The 10,091-nt window shown below is 34.1% G+C and overlaps 1 non-coding gene across 1 annotated transcript; it reads left to right on the top strand.

The window, feature by feature from the left end:
• The first annotated feature begins 2,507 nt into the window (after positions 1-2,507).
• Positions 2,508-2,699, top strand: LOC143247960 (U2 spliceosomal RNA). The gene has a single exon (XR_013026751.1). It is a non-coding gene; the product is annotated as a U2 spliceosomal RNA (small nuclear RNA).
• Positions 2,700-10,091: the final 7,392 nt, after the last annotated feature.

Here is a 10,091-nt window from a genome sequence, read left to right as displayed (position 1 = left end):
GAGACAATCAAAGCATGGACGGAAACATATGACTAGTAACAATAAAAATGTATTGCCGCTAATAAATGACACAGACAGATCGCTAATCCTCATGTTTATTAGTGTTTTACAGATAATTGTTCAGTAATATGTAGTATTCTTAGTTTTTTAACAATATAATTTGAACAATATTGCCTGAACTATAAGTTTGGGTTGTTTTATACAATTATTATTGTAGTGTGTAGTTGTTGTCTTTCAAAGATATGTGTCTCACATTTAAATTAAACATTATATAGTAAATCTAAAGTTAGGATATTGAATCTTTATTATTATTATTACAAATATTCTTAGCCGAGTACAATAAAAATAGACGAAGTAAAAACTGGAATTATTTTAGTTCATCAATACAGGAGCCTATATAGCTTCACCAGCACAGAAAATGCTGTCTGGACACTTTGTTGTGAAGAAAATCAACCTATATATATCGAGAGGGTTGTTGTTGTTGTTGAATTAAGCACAAAGCTAGACAATGGGCTTACTAATTACTACTACAAATGAAAAAAGCCAACACAATTTCACAAACACTTTATTCCTACCTACGTAAAACCGACTCACGCACACCGCAAATATACGGCATCCCCAAACCTCATAAACCAGATTGTCCATTACGACCAATAATGTCCACATATGAATCGTTTAATTACAATTTTGGTAAATACATAGCATGGGCATTCTCCAAATATGTAACATCAGCCAGCTCATTTATCAAAGACTCTTTTAATTTCAAGTCTAATCTAAATCAACTTAATCATAAATCCGTAATTGCCAGTTTCGATGTTATATCCCTCTTTACAGAAGTTCCAACCACTGAAGCCTGCAAGATAGCCTTAGAACTCTATATCCAAGACCCTAACCCAACTATAGAAATTCCCAGTAACCAGTTAGTAACCCTCAAAGAATTCACCACGATAAAGACAAACTTCATGTTCAACAACCAAAACTATATACAAACAAATGGCCTAAGCATGAGCAACCCAGTATCACCAGTTTTAGCCAATATTTTTATGACACAAGTTGAAACACAAGCAAGTAACACAGCATTACATCCACCACTATACTGGTACAGATATGGAGATTACACGGTTGCAGGATTCAAATCTACAGAACACATACTTAATTTTTTCAATCACATTAACTCTATACATCCCAACATTAACTTCACATGTGAACAGGAAGAAAGCAATCAAATATCGTTTCTTAACCTCAAAATTACAAGAACTGACACACAATTCACACCAGAAATCCACCGAAAAATCACCCATACTGGACTATACATTCCTTGGGACTCAGCACATGAAGCAAAACAAAAACTCAACATACTAAGAAACCAAATAAACACAGCCATAAAACTATGCTCACCAGAAATAATTAACGATGAATTAGACAAAATAAAACAATACTTCATCAATATCAATAAGTTTCCTCCACAAACCGTAGAAAACATTATACGCACACACCTAGACAGAAAGCAAAATCAACCAACTAAAGTAAATACAGCTCACGAATAAAAAAATCACGAAACCATATACTGCTGTATACCATATATTCCTGACATCAGCAAACAAATAACCAACATTTGGCAAAAATTAGTAACAAAATATGACATTCCAGTTAATACCAAATTTATTCAAAAACCAGGCACAAAACTGAGGCCTATACTATGTAAAAACCACACTCACAAACGCCACACCAACATTATTTATAAAATACAATGTGATAACTGCCACGACTTTTATATTGGAGAAACAAGTAGAAAAATGGAAACCACATTCAAAGAACATAAAAAGTCACCTTCACACGTTTTCGAACACTGCAAGTCAAATAAACACAACATAACCATAGAAAACACTCAAATACTAAATAAAGAAACAAACATAAACAAACGCAAAATTAAAGAAGCCTTACTTATACAACAATTTAAACCCAAAATAAACCAATATAAAGGAACGCCTTTATACCTATATTAATATAATAAAATAAATAAAATTATATATTCAAATATCTAATACCGCCCTCTACATTCCGACACTCAGTTACACAACCCCTTTCAAACATGTGGTCAGCTTCCGGTCAGTTACCTCTTTCTTTGTGAACCTGACGATGACCGAAGAAGGTCGAAACGTTGTTCGCTCTTCTGTGTAAAATATTTTCTCAACCCAAACGAGCCGTTTTTGCATATAAATGTATTTCACCGCTAGGTGGCAGGCGGTTCAAGTAAACGCAACTGTATGAAAAGTTTGGAATGAGAGTCATTGTTCACTTTTTTCTAAAATGTGTTTGAATATTTAATATTTATTTCTTAGCATAAAAAGACGAATGTGTGAAAAATTATCTTTGTTCTAAATCCTAAAGTATCTACACGATCTACAGCCTTTGTATGATTGACGTGTTTAATTAAACTATATTCACGCCATTGCAATAGAAAGTGTAAAAGCTGTATATAAGAATTTGTCGAAGGTGAAGTCAGTATCGCTTCTCGGCCTTTTGGCTAAGATCAAAGTGTAGTATCTGTTCTTATCAGCTTAATATCTGATACGGTTCCCATTGGGGACCATGATATTAAACTTATTTTTGTAAGGCGGCGGGGTGCTTGGAGCTTGCTCCACTCCTGCCACGGGTTGGCCCAGTATTGCAGTACTTCTGGGATCAGCCCACTCCCTATGTAATACAAATAATAGATGAATCTGACGTAGAGAAAATTATACCAATAATACGCCATACGTCGTTACTGATCAGTTATTTCTATTTCTTTAGTAGATGTTAGTAAGTTTATCGTATTACGATATAGTACAGGGTATTCTGAGAAAAACAACAACTAAACCAGACAAAATGAGTTTGTATCGATTTTTGTTTCTTTGACGAACAAACTGTTTCTGTAACTAAGTATTCATACAAGATTTATTTATTCTACAACTAGAAGAAATTCCGGGCTTGTTAATCATCTAGAAATCCAAACATTTCCATTGGTACGGGAGGGACAATCAAATGCACGTTCACACAGTTTAACCTTTTCATCACTGAGGCTTTTCAAAACAAAATTCCATTATTACAAATCGAAAGACCCTGAATAAGTAAAACATCACATTCATGAGATGCTGTGTTATCCATCCCTACTGCTTTCTTGGAAAATGTTTTATCAGAATTTTAGCACAAAATTTATTAAATACTGTGAAACTAACCTATAACCAGTACACGAAATAAATTAATCAACAAAAAATTCAAAGTATATTTAAAATAATCTATTCTGTGTCTGATTTAAAAATCTAACATTTCTATGAAATCACTGAGATCATATTTGAAATTTACTAAAGATACATTTCTACTGCGAAAATAATGTTGCTTGCTGCAATTTTTGTCTCCAGCAATTACTTTGATAAGCTAAACCTGTATTTTAAGTATAGATGAAGTGGGGTGTTCACCATGTTGATTTGCAGAAACTATCATATGCTAAGATTAAAACTGTGGCACTTGTTTCTGATGAGTTTCACATCTTCTTCTTGAAAGAAGTGAGTGCCAATGTTTGTGGTTTTTCCACTGTAGCAACAACAAATACAAAACTTGTGTTATATTTGATATATGTTAGAGCTCACTAAAATCACACTTAACACATCAGAAAACTTTAAAACATGGATATATTAAATAGTAGTTTGCACAGATTGCTAGAAGAAAAAGGCTTACGTCAAGAAAATAAATTGCAATCGATACACATTCAAAGGCAGAAGCAAGAGGTGAAAGTGAATCTTGCAGCACAAACTAAGTGTAGGAAGTGCCACAGAATTATGTTACAAACATTTGAACGTACCTAATTTTAAGTGAAGTGAGCTAACAGTTAAATTTATAAAACAAAATTTGTTAAAAAATCTGTGATTTGTTGAATAAACTTCAGAAACCCATTGGTTTCAAAATAACACGTTCCAGTGTCTCGTTTTGTTAAACCTTTACAAGTAGGGAAAGAAAATGTTATTTTTCACTAAATATCATCAAGCAAACAACGCATGCATGTCGACATAAAACACCAAACCTGTACAGCAGACTTACGAGACCTAATTGTGATCACCATCATTATCCATGAAGTATTTTTGAATGTATAAATTAAGCTGGGACTGCTTGGAACTCTTTTTTTTTTTTGTTCTGCTCTTAAGTCATGTGGAAGTTGCAATAAGAAAGTTACTTTTTAACAGCTACAACTGCACATTAAATATTGCTGATGGACCATGAAAGAAAACCACATTGCCCAGAAGAAAACCTCCATTTTGCACATTACAAAAGTTCACCTGGACTGTGTAGCCATTTATGTGTTCGCAGATACTTGTTGTTGTTGTAATCCAGTGAAATAATGGTATGTTTGTAATTTGTTTCAGCTTCTTTCTTACATTTTGTAAAAGTGGGATATTTCATGATGTCAAGAGGAAACATATGGAAACTTGTTAATATTTAGTATTCTAGACCAATACCCATTGTTTGTCTCATGTTATATTGTTTGACAGCAGCTTCTGTCACATTTGTGTGTGGTCAGCTTTTGTTCAATGAACTGGATCGTGGATGTTTACATTTAACACATATGGTAATGGTGCATCATGAGTGGTTCTATCGCACCACACGTGACTGTTGACTGTGTCCGGGATCAACACTACCTCAGCAGTACATCTCAGTGTAGTTTTAAAACTAGGTTGTCTACAGGATGTCACATGAATTTATGATAATATTCTTAAGAATGGATTACACCATACACGACAGACGTAGCTATTTATTTAGAAACTCTTCTCCAAGTAAGTCATAGTACAGTATTTTGATGGCTGATATATCTGTATCAAGTGTGCTCGTAGTTAACAGAAGTGAGTCAGTAGTCAGTTCTCCTTTACTGATCCATTCTGACACTCTTCTGATTCAAACATGATGTAACCACGTGTGACTCACGTTTTTATCTTTCATTTGTTTCTAACTCACCCTGTATTAAATTGTGAAGATAACATTACATATATGTTTCACATGTGCATTAAATTTGTACAGTTTATCAATGATTATTTTAAACTAATAATTCTCTTCCTCCGACACTTTATCATATTCTACTGTCAGAAAAGTATATATAATTATCATAACAATTATTAACCTTATATATGCCTCTTTTCATATAGTTATTTATCATACTGTTCTTGTAATAAGTTGCTTTAAATTATTTTATGTTCTATTACTCCAAGTTGTGATTTGGTGTTAAACAGTTTTTGACATTTTTTCTTTGACAAAACTGTAACTCTTTGACTTTATTTCTGGTCGACACATGGTTGAAATAATAATTTACTTTCCTTATCCAAATAAATTTATGTTTAAATAACCCTTAGTACTTTAATGAATGAAAGTGTAAAATGAACAACCAGTAATGGTCACTTTACATATAATATATAAACCACAGTACTGGTCAGAAGTGTAAGTCCACTTATGTTTTATGCTTCATTTCAGTAAGTAGATAAAATAGATTTTCTGTGCTTTTATTTTTATTTATTGATCCTTGCAACAAATAAGTTGAAGTTTCTAAAATAATTTTGGTCCTGTTTTGTTGGTCCTCATCTAAATATTATAATTGTCTCACAATATTTAGGGATAAATGCTACAAAGTTATCCAGAATTTTATCTGTAATTGCACTAGGTTCAACATTAGAGAGTGGTTTTATTTCTCTAACCAAAAGGACTTCACCCACTAAAAACAACTGAGATCTGGACCTTTAGAGGCACAATGTCATTACTTTTGTTCCAGCATGCTGCTAAGATTCAGTGTCCTGACCAATGAAATGGAGAGATATGGAGGGTATTGGTGTTGGAGTGTTATTCCTTCATCAAGTGTTTCTTCAGTTTTTATTGGTTCTTAAAGTACACAAATAAACAACTCAAAACCATCACTGAGCCTCTGCCAGGTTTAATGTCATCGTTTGGTTTATCCATGTCTTGAATTTCTCACAAAGAACTTTTAAGATGTTCACAAAATTTATGCTAGAGATCTACACAAAGCTCCACAAGAGCTATCTGTGCTAGTTAATATTTAACTTGATAGAAAGACAGCTTCACAAAGGCCATCTGTGCCAGCTAATATGTAATATGACAGAAAGGCAGCTAATCTGTGACATCCACTGCCAACTCTAGAGTCTACTAGAATCAGGAAGTGTGACTTCATTCTTACTCTCACTACACAAGCATGGCCCATAAATGTGGATCATGTTTTGTAACCATCAGGATGAGAAGCACGGGACCCTCAGACCACATTCAAATTTGCAAGCTATAGTTGTTCAGAACTAACAAAAGATGTTCATCCTACTTTCTACTATTTTTATTGACTTTGTGTATCATCTGTTTGGAAGTAATGAAAACTGATATCTGTACAGGCTGACAGTATATTTGGTAATATTATTGTCAAACATAGAGTCACTATATGAAAATTTGCTGTTCTATGATGTCTTGTTTGAATTAACTTTGGTCAAAAATCTACTGACCAGTAACTGCATTTGCCATTATTGTTCTGACAAAATTTTACCTTTTCTTTATTTTTACATGTGATTTACCCAAGAAGACTTACACAAAATGTGTTCCATGTTTGTACATTTTAATATTCAGCTCAACGTTTGTGAAAGCTTCTCAATATTGATAAGGCACAAAAATACTTTGTTCACTGTTTTAACCTAACTGTATTAACCACTAACTTTCACTGAATTGAAATACTAGTTTACTTCATATACATAACACAGCATACAAAATGTTAGTTTATCTTTGCTATGTGCTTGAAGTCAGTTCTATAGTAATAGAAATGATGCAGTGTAACTTTCTGTTTCACATAGTACTGAGATAGATTTTATAAATACCATGTAATTGTAAGAAAGGTGTGGTTAATATCTGTAATAAGGCACAGTGTTATGCAGTGTTAACCACGATATTTTATCAATAAAACACAAGTTTTTGCTACCTCTGTTACTCCAGAGAGAGTAAGGCCTATTGTTTTTTACCAGTTGCTGTTTGTTACATTATAGCCCTTTGCACATGGCTAAAACAAATACAACCCTACTAAAGAATGAAGGGAAACAAAACAGTGATGTTTAAACCTATCAGTAATGAGTCAGGATGTAAGACACGTAGCAAGAACATCAATCACTGACAGATACTAAACATAAATAAATCATTAAACACACAACAACAAAAATGAGAACTACACATGTTGTAATACAGTTCCAAAAGTTGCATGCTTGTAGAGAAATTATAATTTATGTCAACTGCAGATCTGGTTCTTATTTAAACGAATGTAATTTAAGTGAAGGGTATAGCCCTCTGATCTAAGAATGTTTGTTTGTTTTTGAATTTCGCACAAAGCTACTCGAGAGCTATCTGTGCTAGCCATCCATAATTTTGCAGTGTAAGACTAGAGGGAAGACAGCTAGTCATCACCACCCACTGCCAACTCTTGGGCTACTCTTTTACCAACGAATAGTGGAATTGGCTGTGACATTATAACGCTGAAAAGGAGAGCATGCTTGATGTGAGGGGGATGCAAACCTGCGACCCTCAGAGTACGAGTCGCACTCCTCAACCCACCTGGCCATGCCGGGCCTGATCTGAGAAACTAGTTGAGAAAGTTAGTATTGATGTGTACACTTTCCTACTGAAAACCAATTGAAATCAATTCTAACAAAAGGAACATAGCACCTTAAGTACAACAGTCAGAGCCATATGTCATATTTTTCCCTCTAGGACAAACTTCAGATTTTTTTGGTATTCCTCAGTAAATTTAAAAATTCAAAATTTCAGACGCATTCTGTAACGTTATTTGATAACAATTACATACGTTGATATGAAAATCTTCATCATTCATGATAAGTGAGGATATTTTTTGTAGTTAGCTTTCACAATATAACCACGTACACTTATCAGTTACTGTATTGTTATATATTTGATAGAAAGAAATAGCCAATGATGGTATTTTCTTACACTGAAAATGTGTTTCTGATAGGTACTTGTCTCTCTTCACTCAAATCTGTCTCAACCTTGGTATAATCCATCATAATTGCTATAAAACTTTTCACTAAGAGTGCATCAGTCTATTATACATCCATTCTTTTTTGCACTACTTTAGAAAGTGCACATCATGTGACTTTCCTTCACCAATCATACTGCACCAACTTTATTATTCAAGCACAATCTACATTTTCTAGAATTGTCGGTTACAAACTAAAACACTGGCACATCAGTGGGGAGGTTGGTGGGAAGTTGTTTAGAGGAAGTAAGTACATATTGGAAATACATTTTCAGTTGAGGAATGTGTTAACTACAGAAACGGTTCTGATTATTCTTACTCAAAGCTAGAATCTCACCTTGAAAGATGGAGAGGCCTCTGAAGGAGTGTCAGTATTCGAATACATAGATAAAAATCACTTGAACAGGTAGGAAAAAAGTGCGGCACACCTGTGAGGTATAGTACTGCTTCTGTAGCAGGTATGATCCTCACCTGGTAATGAAACAGTAATATATATATATATAGGGCAGAATGTATGAGGCAGGCACCATATATTCAACAAAATGATATACATCACTTCAATTTGGATCAGTACTGGTGTCAAACATGGCTCAGTGGTTTATAAACATATCCCATCACTGGCCTTATTCCCCACAATACACGAATACCGTCGCCCCATGGAGCACTTCACGCAATCCACTTCTGGCAGCTAACAAAATTTAAGCCAATCACAACCACATAGTTACATGATGTAAGAACTGGCGCGCCCTGTTAAACCTATTTAAACACTAGCCATTAAGTTTTATCAAAGGTAAAAGCAAAATAATAAAAAGTTAGAACTGCGAAACTGAAGTTCTACGACACTCAAAATAATTTCACGAGCAAAAATTAAATATCTAGGATTTAATCGAAAGCTAAACTGGAACAGACGGTTTACAGAAATAATAACTAAAGCACAACAATGGATTAATTATCTTGAAAATATCAGAGATTACGCCACAGGCCAATTCTTGAATAAAGCTGACCTATCACATATAACGTACCGGAATATCTAATATCTATATAAAATGTTCCAATGCACACAATAAAAAGCAAAAAAGCAAAGTCTACCCTTTCTGTTTATATCCCCCTGTTGTATAACGTTTTAAAATAAATAAATCAACAACAATCCAAATATACTTTACATTTGCTAGTACGTTTCATGATAAGTGCAAAAACAAAAATAACTTCTGTACAAAATTCATCAGGACAGTAGAAATACCTGTCACATGGAAGAAATCCATTTCTCCTTTCAACTACGTCATTTCGCTAAACACACAACATTCACTTCAACAACCACCTCGAATATCTTACCTTGGTCTTCTATCCACTCTTTCTTTTTAAGGTTACCAACTGGATCGATAAGTGGACTATTAGTGTTTTTGTATCATCGTATGTGTGTTACAGAAAATTGTTAGAATTTGTCAGATATACGTATTCTATTAAACAATGTCTATTGTTTGTTTGTTTGTTTTGGAATTTCGCGCAAAGCTACTCGAGGGCTATCTGCGCTAGTCTTCTCTAATTTAACAGTATAAGACTATAGGGAAGGCAGGCAGTTATTCATCACCACCCACCTCCAACGCTTGGGCTACTCTACTACCAACGAATAGTGGGATTGACCGTTACTTTATAACGCCCCCCACGGCTGAAAGGGCGAGCATGTTTGGTGTGATGGGGAGTGCATAAAAATCTGGAACTCAAGATCTATCACGGCTTTAAGGCGAGCCCCGAACCAGGGACGCAGTGGACGTGACTGCGGTTTACATTTTCATTCTTTGCTCTATCAAATAAACTTGGCTCAAGAACAAATATGTAAGTTATCAAATATTCCACCAGGGGAATGATGATAATCTCTTTAGACTTGTATTTAATATTTTTATAGATATTACCTAAAATCTTATTTGTCCTACAACTAGCAACAGCAAACTGGATGGCTTAATTAAGAGACTGGATGTTTCTATAGTAATAGCATTTGTGTTATTCCCATTTATGTCATAATTATACTTCAGATTATGATAAC

This window comes from Tachypleus tridentatus, chromosome 3, assembly GCF_004210375.1.
Source record: "Tachypleus tridentatus isolate NWPU-2018 chromosome 3, ASM421037v1, whole genome shotgun sequence".
NCBI classification, from domain to species: Eukaryota; Metazoa; Arthropoda; class Merostomata; order Xiphosura; family Limulidae; genus Tachypleus; species Tachypleus tridentatus.
Note: the sequence above shows the minus strand (reverse complement) of the source record. Positions and strands in the feature narration are given on the sequence as shown.